The following is a 21,076-nucleotide window of genomic DNA, read 5'->3' on the forward strand; positions in this document are numbered from 1 at the left end:
CCTTCTGATGCATCAGGTAGGTGCACTATAGCATAGCCTAACCCTCTGTGCTTTGGTCTATATTGATGCGGGACATAGACAGCCAGCTGATGACCAATCCATTAGTGCAATGGATGGCTGGAAGCATTTGTCTTTGCCTTTGCAATACCACAGAAGCAATGCATGGTCAATGTACAGCAATGACACACCTGTGTGAACAGCCAGGAGACCCCCCCATGTTATGTTACATAGTTACATAGTTAGTACGGTCGAAAAAAGACATATGTCCATCAAGTTCAACCAGGGAATTAAGGGGTAGGGGTGTGGCGCGATATTGGGGAAGGGATGAGATTTTATATTTCTTCATAAGCATTAATCTTATTTTGTCAATTAGGAACATTCAGCACCCACCCGCTATCAAGGCAGCTGCCTATCATGTCATGCCCTACCTGCACAGGTGTGCTGGCTACTCAAATGATCCAATTAAGGAGGCCATTTAGTCAGCAGCAGCAGAAGTCCTGTGCCTGGACGCTCCAACAGCGGCCAGACACAAGCAGAAGCAGCAGAAGCAGCAGCAGCAGCACCACCTTTTGTTTTTTGGCTGCAGCAGCAGCAGCAGCAGCAGCAAGGCCCACAGGGCTGGCTAGCTGGCTAGCCAGCAAGCAGGTAGCAATGAAAGTAGGAATCTTTCTTTTTAACCCTGTAAGGGGGTGGTGCACTGTACCCGAAGATACTGCCATATCGGGTCAATGCATAGGGCGACGGAAGCAAGCTTCGAAATCGGCCCCCGTTCTCAAAAATCCATTTAATATATGGTCCCCAGATAGGGGACGTATCAGATATTAAACTGATAAGAACAGATACTACACTTGATCTTAGCCAAAAGGCCGAGAAGCGATAACCGTGAAAGGGGCGGGCCCAACAAGGTCCCCTTCATGGGCACTATCACTGCTTGCTGTCAGGGAGGCTGCCAGACAATTTTCCATGCACACTCTGGGCTGGGGGGCAGTCAACCACCAGTACACACAGCAGAACCTAAACCCATACCATTATTGCTAAGCAGCAAGACAGGGGCCCATTGCACTCCCACGGGGCCTTTTTAAATGCAATCCATAACCCGGATTTGCCAGGAACCCTTCTTACTCCTCCTACTTGCATGTGACACTGGGCTTAGGATCTGCATAGGAAACACACACACAAGCACACACCTACCTTTGTTGCCTGCAGATGCCTCCTTGGCTGTCCCCAAACGGTATCAAACCAACACCCACGGGAAGCTGTAAGCATAGAGGACATGCCTGCACCCCATTGGACTTACCTGTGTGGGTTAAATCCGGGTTATTTGACAACCTATGGCGGTGATGGTTCTGCTCAGGCAGAGCAGTGCTGATGCTCCTCATAAAGCTGTCGCTGCTGTGAAGGTTCTAGGTGACATCACAATCCCTATGGTTACATACACAACAAAGCTGGGTTGTTGTTGTTTACACTCTGCAAGGCCTGTGGAAGTGAGTGACATCATAGCACTGTAGTTCTGAGGGTTCTAGATGGATGCAACAATCTCCTGTTGCTTCTATGAAGGCCATAATAGACGACATCACCAAACAGCTCCATAGTCACATACACAGCAAAGGAGAGATGTTGTTTACACCTAGTGATGTCAGTGGTATTGAGTGACATCACAGCACAGTGCTAAGGCTCCTGGGCCTGGACACAGCAGCGGCTGCAATATCTCAACGGAGAATACGTTTATATATATGTGTGTGTGTGCGCGTATATATATATATATATATATATATATATATATATATATATATATATATATATATATTTCTCCGCCGAAATCACTTTTAAACCCATTTCCACCTTTTTTTCCCTTCTCTTCCTCTTACTTTTTTTTCACGTTTTTTTACGTTTTTCTCCTTTTCGCCTCTTTTCTGGGCGTATTATTCTTCTTTTTCTTCTTTTTTTTCGTCTAATGCATACCCCATCAGTGCAGCAATGCTTATTCAATACCGCCAGCAGATGGAGACACTGGGGGATAATTTTCTAAGGATTTATACTGATTTTTCCTGTCTGAATTTGTCGCACAGAAAGTTGCAGGCCAAATATGTGTGACATTTCTGCGACTTTAGCTTCTAGAGCATTTTTACAACATTATACATAGGTGCTGAATACATAAAAAGCGACTGTTCAGCGACAGACAAGTCGCATCGGCTGAAAGTAGGCCAGAATGTCAGTCCATGTTGGAGCAGGTTTAGATACAGTCTAAAGCATAGATCTCAAAGTCTGTGCACAGAATTTAGCAAGGGCCTCGCACCTTCTGATGCATCAGGTAGGTGCACTATAGCATAGCCTAACCCTCTGTACTTTGGTCTATATTGATGCGGGACATAGACAGCCAGCTGATGACCAATCCATTAGTGCAATGGATGGCTGGAAGCATTTGTCTTTGCCTTTGCAATACCACAGAAGCAATGCATGGTCAATGTACAGCAATGACACACCTGTGTGAACAGCCAGGAGACCCCCCCATGTTATGTTACATAGTTACATAGTTAGTACGGTCGAAAAAAGACATATGTCCATCAAGTTCAACCAGGGAATTAAGGGGTAGGGGTGTGGCGCGATATTGGGGAAGGGATGAGATTTTATATTTCTTCATAAGCATTAATCTTATTTTGTCAATTAGGAACATTCAGCACCCACCCGCTATCAAGGCAGCTGCCTATCATGTCATGCCCTACCTGCACAGGTGTGCTGGCTACTCAAATGATCCAATTAAGGAGGCCATTTAGTCAGCAGCAGCAGAAGTCCTGTGCCTGGACGCTCCAACAGCGGCCAGACACAAGCAGAAGCAGCAGAAGCAGCAGCAGCAGCACCACCTTTTGTTTTTTGGCTGCAGCAGCAGCAGCAGCAGCAGCAGCAGCAAGGCCCACAGGGCTGGCTAGCTGGCTAGCCAGCAAGCAGGTAGCAATGAAAGTAGGAATCTTTCTTTTTAACCCTGTAAGGGGGTGGTGCACTGTACCCGAAGATACTGCCATATCGGGTCAATGCATAGGGCGACGGAAGCAAGCTTCGAAATCGGCCCCCGTTCTCAAAAATCCATTTAATATATGGTCCCCAGATAGGGGACGTATCAGATATTAAACTGATAAGAACAGATACTACACTTGATCTTAGCCAAAAGGCCGAGAAGCGATAACCGTGAAAGGGGCGGGCCCAACAAGGTCCCCTTCATGGGCACTATCACTGCTTGCTGTCAGGGAGGCTGCCAGACAATTTTCCATGCACACTCTGGGCTGGGGGGCAGTCAACCACCAGTACACACAGCAGAACCTAAACCCATACCATTATTGCTAAGCAGCAAGACAGGGGCCCATTGCACTCCCACGGGGCCTTTTTAAATGCAATCCATAACCCGGATTTGCCAGGAACCCTTCTTACTCCTCCTACTTGCATGTGACACTGGGCTTAGGATCTGCATAGGAAACACACACACAAGCACACACCTACCTTTGTTGCCTGCAGATGCCTCCTTGGCTGTCCCCAAACGGTATCAAACCAACACCCACGGGAAGCTGTAAGCATAGAGGACATGCCTGCACCCCATTGGACTTACCTGTGTGGGTTAAATCCGGGTTATTTGACAACCTATGGCGGTGATGGTTCTGCTCAGGCAGAGCAGTGCTGATGCTCCTCATAAAGCTGTCGCTGCTGTGAAGGTTCTAGGTGACATCACAATCCCTATGGTTACATACACAACAAAGCTGGGTTGTTGTTGTTTACACTCTGCAAGGCCTGTGGAAGTGAGTGACATCATAGCACTGTAGTTCTGAGGGTTCTAGATGGATGCAACAATCTCCTGTTGCTTCTATGAAGGCCATAATAGACGACATCACCAAACAGCTCCATAGTCACATACACAGCAAAGGAGAGATGTTGTTTACACCTAGTGATGTCAGTGGTATTGAGTGACATCACAGCACAGTGCTAAGGCTCCTGGGCCTGGACACAGCAGCGGCTGCAATATCTCAACGGAGAATACGTTTATATATATGTGTGTGTGTGCGCGTATATATATATATATATATATATATATATATATATATATATATATTCTCCGCCGAAATCACTTTTAAACCCATTTCCACCTTTTTTTCCCTTCTCTTCCTCTTACTTTTTTTTCACGTTTTTTTACGTTTTTCTCCTTTTCGCCTCTTTTCTGGGCGTATTATTCTTCTTTTTCTTCTTTTTTTTCGTCTAATGCATACCCCATCAGTGCAGCAATGCTTATTCAATACCGCCAGCAGATGGAGACACTGGGGGATAATTTTCTAAGGATTTATACTGATTTTTCCTGTCTGAATTTGTCGCACAGAAAGTTGCAGGCCAAATATGTGTGACATTTCTGCGACTTTAGCTTCTAGAGCATTTTTACAACATTATACATAGGTGCTGAATACATAAAAAGCGACTGTTCAGCGACAGACAAGTCGCATCGGCTGAAAGTAGGCCAGAATGTCAGTCCATGTTGGAGCAGGTTTAGATACAGTCTAAAGCATAGATCTCAAAGTCTGTGCACAGAATTTAGCAAGGGCCTCGCACCTTCTGATGCATCAGGTAGGTGCACTATAGCATAGCCTAACCCTCTGTACTTTGGTCTATATTGATGCGGGACATAGACAGCCAGCTGATGACCAATCCATTAGTGCAATGGATGGCTGGAAGCATTTGTCTTTGCCTTTGCAATACCACAGAAGCAATGCATGGTCAATGTACAGCAATGACACACCTGTGTGAACAGCCAGGAGACCCCCCCATGTTATGTTACATAGTTACATAGTTAGTACGGTCGAAAAAAGACATATGTCCATCAAGTTCAACCAGGGAATTAAGGGGTAGGGGTGTGGCGCGATATTGGGGAAGGGATGAGATTTTATATTTCTTCATAAGCATTAATCTTATTTTGTCAATTAGGAACATTCAGCACCCACCCGCTATCAAGGCAGCTGCCTATCATGTCATGCCCTACCTGCACAGGTGTGCTGGCTACTCAAATGATCCAATTAAGGAGGCCATTTAGTCAGCAGCAGCAGAAGTCCTGTGCCTGGACGCTCCAACAGCGGCCAGACACAAGCAGAAGCAGCAGAAGCAGCAGCAGCAGCACCACCTTTTGTTTTTTGGCTGCAGCAGCAGCAGCAGCAGCAGCAAGGCCCACAGGGCTGGCTAGCTGGCTAGCCAGCAAGCAGGTAGCAATGAAAGTAGGAATCTTTCTTTTTAACCCTGTAAGGGGGTGGTGCACTGTACCCGAAGATACTGCCATATCGGGTCAATGCATAGGGCGACGGAAGCAAGCTTCGAAATCGGCCCCCGTTCTCAAAAATCCATTTAATATATGGTCCCCAGATAGGGGACGTATCAGATATTAAACTGATAAGAACAGATACTACACTTGATCTTAGCCAAAAGGCCGAGAAGCGATAACCGTGAAAGGGGCGGGCCCAACAAGGTCCCCTTCATGGGCACTATCACTGCTTGCTGTCAGGGAGGCTGCCAGACAATTTTCCATGCACACTCTGGGCTGGGGGGCAGTCAACCACCAGTACACACAGCAGAACCTAAACCCATACCATTATTGCTAAGCAGCAAGACAGGGGCCCATTGCACTCCCACGGGGCCTTTTTAAATGCAATCCATAACCCGGATTTGCCAGGAACCCTTCTTACTCCTCCTACTTGCATGTGACACTGGGCTTAGGATCTGCATAGGAAACACACACACAAGCACACACCTACCTTTGTTGCCTGCAGATGCCTCCTTGGCTGTCCCCAAACGGTATCAAACCAACACCCACGGGAAGCTGTAAGCATAGAGGACATGCCTGCACCCCATTGGACTTACCTGTGTGGGTTAAATCCGGGTTATTTGACAACCTATGGCGGTGATGGTTCTGCTCAGGCAGAGCAGTGCTGATGCTCCTCATAAAGCTGTCGCTGCTGTGAAGGTTCTAGGTGACATCACAATCCCTATGGTTACATACACAACAAAGCTGGGTTGTTGTTGTTTACACTCTGCAAGGCCTGTGGAAGTGAGTGACATCATAGCACTGTAGTTCTGAGGGTTCTAGATGGATGCAACAATCTCCTGTTGCTTCTATGAAGGCCATAATAGACGACATCACCAAACAGCTCCATAGTCACATACACAGCAAAGGAGAGATGTTGTTTACACCTAGTGATGTCAGTGGTATTGAGTGACATCACAGCACAGTGCTAAGGCTCCTGGGCCTGGACACAGCAGCGGCTGCAATATCTCAACGGAGAATACGTTTATATATATATGTGTGTGTGTGCGCGTATATATATATATATATATATATATATATATATATATATATATATTTCTCCGCCGAAATCACTTTTAAACCCATTTCCACCTTTTTTTCCCTTCTCTTCCTCTTACTTTTTTTTCACGTTTTTTTACGTTTTTCTCCTTTTCGCCTCTTTTCTGGGCGTATTATTCTTCTTTTTCTTCTTTTTTTTCGTCTAATGCATACCCCATCAGTGCAGCAATGCTTATTCAATACCGCCAGCAGATGGAGACACTGGGGGATAATTTTCTAAGGATTTATACTGATTTTTCCTGTCTGAATTTGTTTGCAGGCCAAATATGTGTGACATTTCTGCGACTTTAGCTTCTAGAGCATTTTTACAACATTATACATAGGTGCTGAATACATAAAAAGCGACTGTTCAGCGACAGACAAGTCGCATAGTCGCATCGGCTGAAAGTAGGCCAGAATGTCAGTCCATGTTGGAGCAGGTTTAGATACAGTCTAAAGCATAGATCTCAAAGTCTGTGCACAGAATTTAGCAAGGGCCTCGCACCTTCTGATGCATCAGGTAGGTGCACTATAGCATAGCCTAACCCTCTGTACTTTGGTCTATATTGATGCGGGACATAGACAGCCAGCTGATGACCAATCCATTAGTGCAATGGATGGCTGGAAGCATTTGTCTTTGCCTTTGCAATACCACAGAAGCAATGCATGGTCAATGTACAGCAATGACACACCTGTGTGAACAGCCAGGAGACCCCCCCATGTTATGTTACATAGTTACATAGTTAGTACGGTCGAAAAAAGACATATGTCCATCAAGTTCAACCAGGGAATTAAGGGGTAGGGGTGTGGCGCGATATTGGGGAAGGGATGAGATTTTATATTTCTTCATAAGCATTAATCTTATTTTGTCAATTAGGAACATTCAGCACCCACCCGCTATCAAGGCAGCTGCCTATCATGTCATGCCCTACCTGCACAGGTGTGCTGGCTACTCAAATGATCCAATTAAGGAGGCCATTTAGTCAGCAGCAGCAGAAGTCCTGTGCCTGGACGCTCCAACAGCGGCCAGACACAAGCAGAAGCAGCAGAAGCAGCAGCAGCACCACCTTTTGTTTTTTGGCTGCAGCAGCAGCAGCAGCAGCAGCAAGGCCCACAGGGCTGGCTAGCTGGCTAGCCAGCAAGCAGGTAGCAATGAAAGTAGGAATCTTTCTTTTTAACCCTGTAAGGGGGTGGTGCACTGTACCCGAAGATACTGCCATATCGGGTCAATGCATAGGGCGACGGAAGCAAGCTTCGAAATCGGCCCCCGTTCTCAAAAATCCATTTAATATATGGTCCCCAGATAGGGGACGTATCAGATATTAAACTGATAAGAACAGATACTACACTTGATCTTAGCCAAAAGGCCGAGAAGCGATAACCGTGAAAGGGGCGGGCCCAACAAGGTCCCCTTCATGGGCACTATCACTGCTTGCTGTCAGGGAGGCTGCCAGACAATTTTCCATGCACACTCTGGGCTGGGGGGCAGTCAACCACCAGTACACACAGCAGAACCTAAACCCATACCATTATTGCTAAGCAGCAAGACAGGGGCCCATTGCACTCCCACGGGGCCTTTTTAAATGCAATCCATAACCCGGATTTGCCAGGAACCCTTCTTACTCCTCCTACTTGCATGTGACACTGGGCTTAGGATCTGCATAGGAAACACACACACAAGCACACACCTACCTTTGTTGCCTGCAGATGCCTCCTTGGCTGTCCCCAAACGGTATCAAACCAACACCCACGGGAAGCTGTAAGCATAGAGGACATGCCTGCACCCCATTGGACTTACCTGTGTGGGTTAAATCCAGGTTATTTGACAACCTATGGCGGTGATGGTTCTGCTCAGGCAGAGCAGTGCTGATGCTCCTCATAAAGCTGTCGCTGCTGTGAAGGTTCTAGGTGACATCACAATCCCTATGGTTACATACACAACAAAGCTGGGTTGTTGTTGTTTACACTCTGCAAGGCCTGTGGAAGTGAGTGACATCATAGCACTGTAGTTCTGAGGGTTCTAGATGGATGCAACAATCTCCTGTTGCTTCTATGAAGGCCATAATAGACGACATCACCAAACAGCTCCATAGTCACATACACAGCAAAGGAGAGATGTTGTTTACACCTAGTGATGTCAGTGGTATTGAGTGACATCACAGCACAGTGCTAAGGCTCCTGGGCCTGGACACAGCAGCGGCTGCAATATCTCAACGGAGAATACGTTTATATATATGTGTGTGTGTGCGCGTATATATATATATATATATATATATATATATATATATATATATATATATTTCTCCGCCGAAATCACTTTTAAACCCATTTCCACCTTTTTTTCCCTTCTCTTCCTCTTACTTTTTTTTCACGTTTTTTTACGTTTTTCTCCTTTTCGCCTCTTTTCTGGGCGTATTATTCTTCTTTTTCTTCTTTTTTTTCGTCTAATGCATACCCCATCAGTGCAGCAATGCTTATTCAATACCGCCAGCAGATGGAGACACTGGGGGATAATTTTCTAAGGATTTATACTGATTTTTCCTGTCTGAATTTGTCGCACAGAAAGTTGCAGGCCAAATATGTGTGACATTTCTGCGACTTTAGCTTCTAGAGCATTTTTACAACATTATACATAGGTGCTGAATACATAAAAAGCGACTGTTCAGCGACAGACAAGTCGCATCGGCTGAAAGTAGGCCAGAATGTCAGTCCATGTTGGAGCAGGTTTAGATACAGTCTAAAGCATAGATCTCAAAGTCTGTGCACAGAATTTAGCAAGGGCCTCGCACCTTCTGATGCATCAGGTAGGTGCACTATAGCATAGCCTAACCCTCTGTACTTTGGTCTATATTGATGCGGGACATAGACAGCCAGCTGATGACCAATCCATTAGTGCAATGGATGGCTGGAAGCATTTGTCTTTGCCTTTGCAATACCACAGAAGCAATGCATGGTCAATGTACAGCAATGACACACCTGTGTGAACAGCCAGGAGACCCCCCCATGTTATGTTACATAGTTACATAGTTAGTACGGTCGAAAAAAGACATATGTCCATCAAGTTCAACCAGGGAATTAAGGGGTAGGGGTGTGGCGCGATATTGGGGAAGGGATGAGATTTTATATTTCTTCATAAGCATTAATCTTATTTTGTCAATTAGGAACATTCAGCACCCACCCGCTATCAAGGCAGCTGCCTATCATGTCATGCCCTACCTGCACAGGTGTGCTGGCTACTCAAATGATCCAATTAAGGAGGCCATTTAGTCAGCAGCAGCAGAAGTCCTGTGCCTGGACGCTCCAACAGCGGCCAGACACAAGCAGAAGCAGCAGAGAGCAGCAGCAGCACCACCTTTTGTTTTTTGGCTGCAGCAGCAGCAGCAGCAGCAGCAAGGCCCACAGGGCTGGCTAGCTGGCTAGCTGGCTAGCCAGCAAGCAGGTAGCAATGAAAGTAGGAATCTTTCTTTTTAACCCTGTAAGGGGGTGGTGCACTGTACCCGAAGATACTGCCATATCGGGTCAATGCATAGGGCGACGGAAGCAAGCTTCGAAATCGGCCCCCGTTCTCAAAAATCCATTTAATATATGGTCCCCAGATAGGGGACGTATCAGATATTAAACTGATAAGAACAGATACTACACTTGATCTTAGCCAAAAGGCCGAGAAGCGATAACCGTGAAAGGGGCGGGCCCAACAAGGTCCCCTTCATGGGCACTATCACTGCTTGCTGTCAGGGAGGCTGCCAGACAATTTTCCATGCACACTCTGGGCTGGGGGGCAGTCAACCACCAGTACACACAGCAGAACCTAAACCCATACCATTATTGCTAAGCAGCAAGACAGGGGCCCATTGCACTCCCACGGGGCCTTTTTAAATGCAATCCATAACCCGGATTTGCCAGGAACCCTTCTTACTCCTCCTACTTGCATGTGACACTGGGCTTAGGATCTGCATAGGAAACACACACACAAGCACACACCTACCTTTGTTGCCTGCAGATGCCTCCTTGGCTGTCCCCAAACGGTATCAAACCAACACCCACGGGAAGCTGTAAGCATAGAGGACATGCCTGCACCCCATTGGACTTACCTGTGTGGGTTAAATCCGGGTTATTTGACAACCTATGGCGGTGATGGTTCTGCTCAGGCAGAGCAGTGCTGATGCTCCTCATAAAGCTGTCGCTGCTGTGAAGGTTCTAGGTGACATCACAATCCCTATGGTTACATACACAACAAAGCTGGGTTGTTGTTGTTTACACTCTGCAAGGCCTGTGGAAGTGAGTGACATCATAGCACTGTAGTTCTGAGGGTTCTAGATGGATGCAACAATCTCCTGTTGCTTCTATGAAGGCCATAATAGACGACATCACCAAACAGCTCCATAGTCACATACACAGCAAAGGAGAGATGTTGTTTACACCTAGTGATGTCAGTGGTATTGAGTGACATCACAGCACAGTGCTAAGGCTCCTGGGCCTGGACACAGCAGCGGCTGCAATATCTCAACGGAGAATACGTTTATATATATGTGTGTGTGTGCGCGTATATATATATATATATATATATATATATATATATATATATTTCTCCGCCGAAATCACTTTTAAACCCATTTCCACCTTTTTTTCCCTTCTCTTCCTCTTACTTTTTTTTCACGTTTTTTTACGTTTTTCTCCTTTTCGCCTCTTTTCTGGGCGTATTATTCTTCTTTTTCTTCTTTTTTTTCGTCTAATGCATACCCCATCAGTGCAGCAATGCTTATTCAATACCGCCAGCAGATGGAGACACTGGGGGATAATTTTCTAAGGATTTATACTGATTTTTCCTGTCTGAATTTGTCGCACAGAAAGTTGCAGGCCAAATATGTGTGACATTTCTGCGACTTTAGCTTCTAGAGCATTTTTACAACATTATACATAGGTGCTGAATACATAAAAAGCGACTGTTCAGCGACAGACAAGTCGCATCGGCTGAAAGTAGGCCAGAATGTCAGTCCATGTTGGAGCAGGTTTAGATACAGTCTAAAGCATAGATCTCAAAGTCTGTGCACAGAATTTAGCAAGGGCCTCGCACCTTCTGATGCATCAGGTAGGTGCACTATAGCATAGCCTAACCCTCTGTACTTTGGTCTATATTGATGCGGGACATAGACAGCCAGCTGATGACCAATCCATTAGTGCAATGGATGGCTGGAAGCATTTGTCTTTGCCTTTGCAATACCACAGAAGCAATGCATGGTCAATGTACAGCAATGACACACCTGTGTGAACAGCCAGGAGACCCCCCCATGTTATGTTACATAGTTACATAGTTAGTACGGTCGAAAAAAGACATATGTCCATCAAGTTCAACCAGGGAATTAAGGGGTAGGGGTGTGGCGCGATATTGGGGAAGGGATGAGATTTTATATTTCTTCATAAGCATTAATCTTATTTTGTCAATTAGGAACATTCAGCACCCACCCGCTATCAAGGCAGCTGCCTATCATGTCATGCCCTACCTGCACAGGTGTGCTGGCTACTCAAATGATCCAATTAAGGAGGCCATTTAGTCAGCAGCAGCAGAAGTCCTGTGCCTGGACGCTCCAACAGCGGCCAGACACAAGCAGAAGCAGCAGAAGCAGCAGCAGCAGCACCACCTTTTGTTTTTTGGCTGCAGCAGCAGCAGCAGCAGCAGCAAGGCCCACAGGGCTGGCTAGCTGGCTAGCCAGCAAGCAGGTAGCAATGAAAGTAGGAATCTTTCTTTTTAACCCTGTAAGGGGGTGGTGCACTGTACCCGAAGATACTGCCATATCGGGTCAATGCATAGGGCGACGGAAGCAAGCTTCGAAATCGGCCCCCGTTCTCAAAAATCCATTTAATATATGGTCCCCAGATAGGGGACGTATCAGATATTAAACTGATAAGAACAGATACTACACTTGATCTTAGCCAAAAGGCCGAGAAGCGATAACCGTGAAAGGGGCGGGCCCAACAAGGTCCCCTTCATGGGCACTATCACTGCTTGCTGTCAGGGAGGCTGCCAGACAATTTTCCATGCACACTCTGGGCTGGGGGGCAGTCAACCACCAGTACACACAGCAGAACCTAAACCCATACCATTATTGCTAAGCAGCAAGACAGGGGCCCATTGCACTCCCACGGGGCCTTTTTAAATGCAATCCATAACCCGGATTTGCCAGGAACCCTTCTTACTCCTCCTACTTGCATGTGACACTGGGCTTAGGATCTGCATAGGAAACACACACACAAGCACACACCTACCTTTGTTGCCTGCAGATGCCTCCTTGGCTGTCCCCAAACGGTATCAAACCAACACCCACGGGAAGCTGTAAGCATAGAGGACATGCCTGCACCCCATTGGACTTACCTGTGTGGGTTAAATCCGGGTTATTTGACAACCTATGGCGGTGATGGTTCTGCTCAGGCAGAGCAGTGCTGATGCTCCTCATAAAGCTGTCGCTGCTGTGAAGGTTCTAGGTGACATCACAATCCCTATGGTTACATACACAACAAAGCTGGGTTGTTGTTGTTTACACTCTGCAAGGCCTGTGGAAGTGAGTGACATCATAGCACTGTAGTTCTGAGGGTTCTAGATGGATGCAACAATCTCCTGTTGCTTCTATGAAGGCCATAATAGACGACATCACCAAACAGCTCCATAGTCGCATACACAGCAAAGGAGAGATGTTGTTTACACCTAGTGATGTCAGTGGTATTGAGTGACATCACAGCACAGTGCTAAGGCTCCTGGGCCTGGACACAGCAGCGGCTGCAATATCTCAACGGAGAATACGTTTATATATATGTGTGTGTGTGCGCGTATATATATATATATATATATATATATATATATATATATATATATTTCTCCGCCGAAATCACTTTTAAACCCATTTCCACCTTTTTTTCCCTTCTCTTCCTCTTACTTTTTTTTCACGTTTTTTTACGTTTTTCTCCTTTTCGCCTCTTTTCTGGGCGTATTATTCTTCTTTTTCTTCTTTTTTTTCGTCTAATGCATACCCCATCAGTGCAGCAATGCTTATTCAATACCGCCAGCAGATGGAGACACTGGGGGATAATTTTCTAAGGATTTATACTGATTTTTCCTGTCTGAATTTGTCGCACAGAAAGTTGCAGGCCAAATATGTGTGACATTTCTGCGACTTTAGCTTCTAGAGCATTTTTACAACATTATACATAGGTGCTGAATACATAAAAAGCGACTGTTCAGCGACAGACAAGTCGCATCGGCTGAAAGTAGGCCAGAATGTCAGTCCATGTTGGAGCAGGTTTAGATACAGTCTAAAGCATAGATCTCAAAGTCTGTGCACAGAATTTAGCAAGGGCCTCGCACCTTCTGATGCATCAGGTAGGTGCACTATAGCATAGCCTAACCCTCTGTACTTTGGTCTATATTGATGCGGGACATAGACAGCCAGCTGATGACCAATCCATTAGTGCAATGGATGGCTGGAAGCATTTGTCTTTGCCTTTGCAATACCACAGAAGCAATGCATGGTCAATGTACAGCAATGACACACCTGTGTGAACAGCCAGGAGACCCCCCCATGTTATGTTACATAGTTACATAGTTAGTACGGTCGAAAAAAGACATATGTCCATCAAGTTCAACCAGGGAATTAAGGGGTAGGGGTGTGGCGCGATATTGGGGAAGGGATGAGATTTTATATTTCTTCATAAGCATTAATCTTATTTTGTCAATTAGGAACATTCAGCACCCACCCGCTATCAAGGCAGCTGCCTATCATGTCATGCCCTACCTGCACAGGTGTGCTGGCTACTCAAATGATCCAATTAAGGAGGCCATTTAGTCAGCAGCAGCAGAAGTCCTGTGCCTGGACGCTCCAACAGCGGCCAGACACAAGCAGAAGCAGCAGAAGCAGCAGCAGCAGCACCACCTTTTGTTTTTTGGCTGCAGCAGCAGCAGCAGCAGCAGCAAGGCCCACAGGGCTGGCTAGCTGGCTAGCCAGCAAGCAGGTAGCAATGAAAGTAGGAATCTTTCTTTTTAACCCTGTAAGGGGGTGGTGCACTGTACCCGAAGATACTGCCATATCGGGTCAATGCATAGGGCGACGGAAGCAAGCTTCGAAATCGGCCCCCGTTCTCAAAAATCCATTTAATATATGGTCCCCAGATAGGGGACGTATCAGATATTAAACTGATAAGAACAGATACTACACTTGATCTTAGCCAAAAGGCCGAGAAGCGATAACCGTGAAAGGGGCGGGCCCAACAAGGTCCCCTTCATGGGCACTATCACTGCTTGCTGTCAGGGAGGCTGCCAGACAATTTTCCATGCACACTCTGGGCTGGGGGGCAGTCAACCACCAGTACACACAGCAGAACCTAAACCCATACCATTATTGCTAAGCAGCAAGACAGGGGCCCATTGCACTCCCACGGGGCCTTTTTAAATGCAATCCATAACCCGGATTTGCCAGGAACCCTTCTTACTCCTCCTACTTGCATGTGACACTGGGCTTAGGATCTGCATAGGAAACACACACACAAGCACACACCTACCTTTGTTGCCTGCAGATGCCTCCTTGGCTGTCCCCAAACGGTATCAAACCAACACCCACGGGAAGCTGTAAGCATAGAGGACATGCCTGCACCCCATTGGACTTACCTGTGTGGGTTAAATCCGGGTTATTTGACAACCTATGGCGGTGATGGTTCTGCTCAGGCAGAGCAGTGCTGATGCTCCTCATAAAGCTGTCGCTGCTGTGAAGGTTCTAGGTGACATCACAATCCCTATGGTTACATACACAACAAAGCTGGGTTGTTGTTGTTTACACTCTGCAAGGCCTGTGGAAGTGAGTGACATCATAGCACTGTAGTTCTGAGGGTTCTAGATGGATGCAACAATCTCCTGTTGCTTCTATGAAGGCCATAATAGACGACATCACCAAACAGCTCCATAGTCACATACACAGCAAAGGAGAGATGTTGTTTACACCTAGTGATGTCAGTGGTATTGAGTGACATCACAGCACAGTGCTAAGGCTCCTGGGCCTGGACACAGCAGCGGCTGCAATATCTCAACGGAGAATACGTTTATATATATGTGTGTGTGTGCGCGTATATATATATATATATATATATATATATATATATATATATATATTTCTCCGCCGAAATCACTTTTAAACCCATTTCCACCTTTTTTTCCCTTCTCTTCCTCTTACTTTTTTTTCACGTTTTTTTACGTTTTTCTCCTTTTCGCCTCTTTTCTGGGCGTATTATTCTTCTTTTTCTTCTTTTTTTTCGTCTAATGCATACCCCATCAGTGCAGCAATGCTTATTCAATACCGCCAGCAGATGGAGACACTGGGGGATAATTTTCTAAGGATTTATACTGATTTTTCCTGTCTGAATTTGTCGCACAGAAAGTTGCAGGCCAAATATGTGTGACATTTCTGCGACTTTAGCTTCTAGAGCATTTTTACAACATTATACATAGGTGCTGAATACATAAAAAGCGACTGTTCAGCGACAGACAAGTCGCATCGGCTGAAAGTAGGCCAGAATGTCAGTCCATGTTGGAGCAGGTTTAGATACAGTCTAAAGCATAGATCTCAAAGTCTGTGCACAGAATTTAGCAAGGGCCTCGCACCTTCTGATGCATCAGGTAGGTGCACTATAGCATAGCCTAACCCTCTGTACTTTGGTCTATATTGATGCGGGACATAGACAGCCAGCTGATGACCAATCCATTAGTGCAATGGATGGCTGGAAGCATTTGTCTTTGCCTTTGCAATACCACAGAAGCAATGCATGGTCAATGTACAGCAATGACACACCTGTGTGAACAGCCAGGAGACCCCCCCATGTTATGTTACATAGTTACATAGTTAGTACGGTCGAAAAAAGACATATGTCCATCAAGTTCAACCAGGGAATTAAGGGGTAGGGGTGTGGGGCGATATTGGGGAAGGGATGAGATTTTATATTTCTTCATAAGCATTAATCTTATTTTGTCAATTAGGAACATTCAGCACCCACCCGCTATCAAGGCAGCTGCCTATCATGTCATGCCCTACCTGCACAGGTGTGCTGGCTACTCAAATGATCCAATTAAGGAGGCCATTTAGTCAGCAGCAGCAGCAGAAGTCCTGTGCCTGGACGCTCCAACAGCGGCCAGACACAAGCAGAAGCAGCAGAAGCAGCAGCAGCAGCACCACCTTTTGTTTTTTGGCTGCAGCAGCAGCAGCAGCAAGGCCCACAGGGCTGGCTAGCTGGCTAGCCAGCAAGCAGGTAGCAATGAAAGTAGGAATCTTTCTTTTTAACCCTGTAAGGGGGTGGTGCACTGTACCCGAAGATACTGCCATATCGGGTCAATGCATAGGGCGACGGAAGCAAGCTTCGAAATCGGCCCCCGTTCTCAAAAATCCATTTAATATATGGTCCCCAGATAGGGGACGTATCAGATATTAAACTGATAAGAACAGATACTACACTTGATCTTAGCCAAAAGGCCGAGAAGCGATAACCGTGAAAGGGGCGGGCCCAACAAGGTCCCCTTCATGGGCACTATCACTGCTTGCTGTCAGGGAGGCTGCCAGACAATTTTCCATGCACACTCTGGGCTGGGGGGCAGTCAACCACCAGTACACACAGCAGAACCTAAACCCATACCATTATTGCTAAGCAGCAAGACAGGGGCCCATTGCACTCCCACGGGGCCTTTTTAAATGCAATCCATAACCCGGATTTGCCAGGAACCCTTCTTACTCCTCCTACTTGCATGTGACACTGGGCTTAGGATCTGCATAGGAAACACACACACAAGCACACACCTACCTTTGTTGCCTGCAGATGCCTCCTTGGCTGTCCCCAAACGGTATCAAACCAACACCCACGGGAAGCTGTAAGCATAGAGGACATGCCTGCACCCCATTGGACTTACCTGTGTGGGTTAAATCCGGGTTATTTGACAACCTATGGCGGTGATGGTTCTGCTCAGGCAGAGCAGTGCTGATGCTCCTCATAAAGCTGTCGCTGCTGTGAAGGTTCTAGGTGACATCACAATCCCTATGGTTACATACACAACAAAGCTGGGTTGTTGTTGTTTACACTCTGCAAGGCCTGTGGAAGTGAGTGACATCATAGCACTGTAGTTCTGAGGGTTCTAGATGGATGCAACAATCTCCTGTTGCTTCTATGAAGGCCATAATAGACGACATCACCAAACAGCTCCATAGTCACATACACAGCAAAGGAGAGATGTTGTTTACACCTAGTGATGTCAGTGGTATTGAGTGACATCACAGCACAGTGCTAAGGCTCCTGGGCCTGGACACAGCAGCGGCTGCAATATCTCAACGGAGAATACGTTTATATATATGTGTGTGTGTGCGCGTATATATATATATATATATATATATATATATATATATATATATTTCTCCGCCGAAATCACTTTTAAACCCATTTCCACCTTTTTTTCCCTTCTCTTCCTCTTACTTTTTTTTCACGTTTTTTTACGTTTTTCTCCTTTTCGCCTCTTTTCTGGGCGTATTATTCTTCTTTTTCTTCTTTTTTTTCGTCTAATGCATACCCCATCAGTGCAGCAATGCTTATTCAATACCGCCAGCAGATGGAGACACTGGGGGATAATTTTCTAAGGATTTATACTGATTTTTCCTGTCTGAATTTGTCGCACAGAAAGTTGCAGGCCAAATATGTGTGACATTTCTGCGACTTTAGCTTCTAGAGCATTTTTACAACATTATACATAGGTGCTGAATACATAAAAAGCGACTGTTCAGCGACAGACAAGTCGCATCGGCTGAAAGTAGGCCAGAATGTCAGTCCATGTTGGAGCAGGTTTAGATACAGTCTAAAGCATAGATCTCAAAGTCTGTGCACAGAATTTAGCAAGGGCCTCGCACCTTCTGATGCATCAGGTAGGTGCACTATAGCATAGCCTAACCCTCTGTACTTTGGTCTATATTGATGCGGGACATAGACAGCCAGCTGATGACCAATCCATTAGTGCAATGGATGGCTGGAAGCATTTGTCTTTGCCTTTGCAATACCACAGAAGCAATGCATGGTCAATGTACAGCAATGACACACCTGTGTGAACAGCCAGGAGACCCCCCCATGTTATGTTACATAGTTACATAGTTAGTACGGTCGAAAAAAGACATATGTCCATCAAGTTCAACCAGGGAATTAAGGGGTAGGGGTGTGGCGCGATATTGGGGAAGGGATGAGATTTTATATTTCTTCATAAGCATTAATCTTATTTTGTCAATTAGGAACATTCAGCACCCACCCGCTATCAAGGCAGCTGCCTATCATGTCATGCCCTACCTGCACAGGTGTGCTGGCTACTCAAATGATCCAATTAAGGAGGCCATTTAGTCAGCAGCAGCAGAAGTCCTGTGCCTGGACGCTCCAACAGCGGCCAGACACAAGCAGAAGCAGCAGAAGCAGCAGCAGCAGCACCACCTTTTGTTTTTTGGCTGCAGCAGCAGCAGCAGCAGCAGCAAGGCCCACAGGGCTGGCTAGCTGGCTAGCCAGCAAGCAGGTAGCAATGAAAGTAGGAATCTTTCTTTTTAACCCTGTAAGGGGGTGGTGCACTGTACCCGAAGATACTGCCATATCGGGTCAATGCATAGGGCGACGGAAGCAAGCTTCGAAATCGGCCCCCGTTCTCAAAAATCCATTTAATATATGGTCCCCAGATAGGGGACGTATCAGATATTAAACTGATAAGAACAGATACTACACTTGATCTTAGCCAAAAGGCCGAGAAGCGATAACCGTGAAAGGGGCGGGCCCAACAAGGTCCCCTTCATGGGCACTATCACTGCTTGCTGTCAGGGAGGCTGCCAGACAATTTTCCATGCACACTCTGGGCTGGGGGGCAGTCAACCACCAGTACACACAGCAGAACCTAAACCCATACCATTATTGCTAAGCAGCAAGACAGGGGCCCATTGCACTCCCACGGGGCCTTTTTAAATGCAATCCATAACCCGGATTTGCCAGGAACCCTTCTTACTCCTCCTACTTGCATGTGACACTGGGCTTAGGATCTGCATAGGAAACACACACACAAGCACACACCTACCTTTGTTGCCTGCAGATGCCTCCTTGGCTGTCCCCAAACGGTATCAAACCAACACCCACGGGAAGCTGTAAGCATAGAGGACATGCCTGCACCCCATTGGACTTACCTGTGTGGGTTAAATCCGGGTTATTTGACAACCTATGGCGGTGATGGTTCTGCTCAGGCAGAGCAGTGCTGATGCTCCTCATAAAGCTGTCGCTGCTGTGAAGGTTCTAGGTGACATCACAATCCCTATGGTTACATACACAACAAAGCTGGGTTGTTGTTGTTTACACTCTGCAAGGCCTGTGGAAGTGAGTGACATCATAGCACTGTAGTTCTGAGGGTTCTAGATGGATGCAACAATCTCCTGTTGCTTCTATGAAGGCCATAATAGACGACATCACCAAACAGCTCCATAGTCACATACACAGCAAAGGAGAGATGTTGTTTACACCTAGTGATGTCAGTGGTATTGAGTGACATCACAGCACAGTGCTAAGGCTCCTGGGCCTGGACACAGCAGCGGCTGCAATATCTCAACGGAGAATACGTTTATATATATGTGTGTGTGTGCGCGTATATATATATATATATATATATATATATATATATATATATATATTTCTCCGCCGAAATCACTTTTAAACCCATTTCCACCTTTTTTTCCCTTCTCTTCCTCTTACTTTTTTTTCACGTTTTTTTACGTTTTTCTCCTTTTCGCCTCTTTTCTGGGCGTATTATTCTTCTTTTTCTTCTTTTTTTTCGTCTAATGCATACCCCATCAGTGCAGCAATGCTTATTCAATACCGCCAGCAGATGGAGACACTGGGGGATAATTTTCTAAGGATTTATACTGATTTTTCCTGTCTGAATTTGTCGCACAGAAAGTTGCAGGCCAAATATGTGTGACATTTCTGCGACTTTAGCTTCTAGAGCATTTTTACAACATTATACATAGGTGCTGAATACATAAAAAGCGACTGTTCAGCGACAGACAAGTCGCATCGGCTGAAAGTAGGCCAGAATGTCAGTCCATGTTGGAGCAGGTTTAGATACAGTCTAAAGCATAGATCTCAAAGTCTGTGCACAGAATTTAGCAAGGGCCTCGCACCTTCTGATGCATCAGGTAGGTGCACTATAGCATAGCCTAACCCTCTGTACTTTGGTCTATATTGATGCGGGACATAGACAGCCAGCTGATGACCAATCCATTAGTGCAATGGATGGCTGGAAGCATTTGTCTTTGCCTTTGCAATACCACAGAAGCAATGCATGGTCAATGTACAGCAATGACACACCTGTGTGAACAGCCAGGAGACCCCCCCCATGTTATGTTACATAGTTACATAGTTAGTACGGTCGAAAAAAGACATATGTCCATCAAGTTCAACCAGGGAATTAAGGGGTAGGGGTGTGGCGCGATATTGGGGAAGGGATGAGATTTTATATTTCTTCATAAGCATTAATCTTATTTTGTCAATTAGGAACATTCAGCACCCACCCGCTATCAAGGCAGCTGCCTATCATGTCATGCCCTACCTGCACAGGTGTGCTGGCTACTCAAATGATCCAATTAAGGAGGCCATTTAGTCAGCAGCAGCAGAAGTCCTGTGCCTGGACGCTCC

At 46.0% G+C, this 21,076-nt stretch overlaps 9 non-coding genes across 9 annotated transcripts; all 9 read right to left on the reverse strand.

The window, feature by feature from the left end:
* Positions 1-687: 687 nt before the first annotated feature.
* LOC130334508 (U2 spliceosomal RNA) lies at positions 688-878 on the reverse strand. The gene has a single exon (XR_008876304.1). It is a non-coding gene; the product is annotated as a U2 spliceosomal RNA (small nuclear RNA).
* Positions 879-2,988: 2,110 nt separating this feature from the next.
* On the reverse strand, positions 2,989-3,179 carry LOC130334509 (U2 spliceosomal RNA). Its single transcript, XR_008876305.1, has one exon. It is a non-coding gene; the product is annotated as a U2 spliceosomal RNA (small nuclear RNA).
* Positions 3,180-5,270: 2,091 nt separating this feature from the next.
* Positions 5,271-5,461, reverse strand: LOC130334510 (U2 spliceosomal RNA). Its single transcript, XR_008876306.1, has one exon. It is a non-coding gene; the product is annotated as a U2 spliceosomal RNA (small nuclear RNA).
* A 2,088-nt stretch (positions 5,462-7,549) lies between these two features.
* Positions 7,550-7,740, reverse strand: LOC130334511 (U2 spliceosomal RNA). Its single transcript, XR_008876307.1, has one exon. It is a non-coding gene; the product is annotated as a U2 spliceosomal RNA (small nuclear RNA).
* A 2,102-nt stretch (positions 7,741-9,842) lies between these two features.
* Positions 9,843-10,033, reverse strand: LOC130334512 (U2 spliceosomal RNA). The gene has a single exon (XR_008876308.1). It is a non-coding gene; the product is annotated as a U2 spliceosomal RNA (small nuclear RNA).
* A 2,088-nt stretch (positions 10,034-12,121) lies between these two features.
* LOC130334513 (U2 spliceosomal RNA) lies at positions 12,122-12,312 on the reverse strand. The gene has a single exon (XR_008876309.1). It is a non-coding gene; the product is annotated as a U2 spliceosomal RNA (small nuclear RNA).
* A 2,092-nt stretch (positions 12,313-14,404) lies between these two features.
* Positions 14,405-14,595, reverse strand: LOC130334514 (U2 spliceosomal RNA). The gene has a single exon (XR_008876310.1). It is a non-coding gene; the product is annotated as a U2 spliceosomal RNA (small nuclear RNA).
* Positions 14,596-16,684: 2,089 nt separating this feature from the next.
* Positions 16,685-16,875, reverse strand: LOC130334516 (U2 spliceosomal RNA). Its single transcript, XR_008876311.1, has one exon. It is a non-coding gene; the product is annotated as a U2 spliceosomal RNA (small nuclear RNA).
* A 2,090-nt stretch (positions 16,876-18,965) lies between these two features.
* On the reverse strand, positions 18,966-19,156 carry LOC130334518 (U2 spliceosomal RNA). Its single transcript, XR_008876313.1, has one exon. It is a non-coding gene; the product is annotated as a U2 spliceosomal RNA (small nuclear RNA).
* Positions 19,157-21,076: the final 1,920 nt, after the last annotated feature.

This window comes from Hyla sarda, unplaced genomic scaffold, assembly GCF_029499605.1.
Source record: "Hyla sarda isolate aHylSar1 unplaced genomic scaffold, aHylSar1.hap1 scaffold_434, whole genome shotgun sequence".
Classification (NCBI taxonomy): Eukaryota; Metazoa; Chordata; class Amphibia; order Anura; family Hylidae; genus Hyla; species Hyla sarda.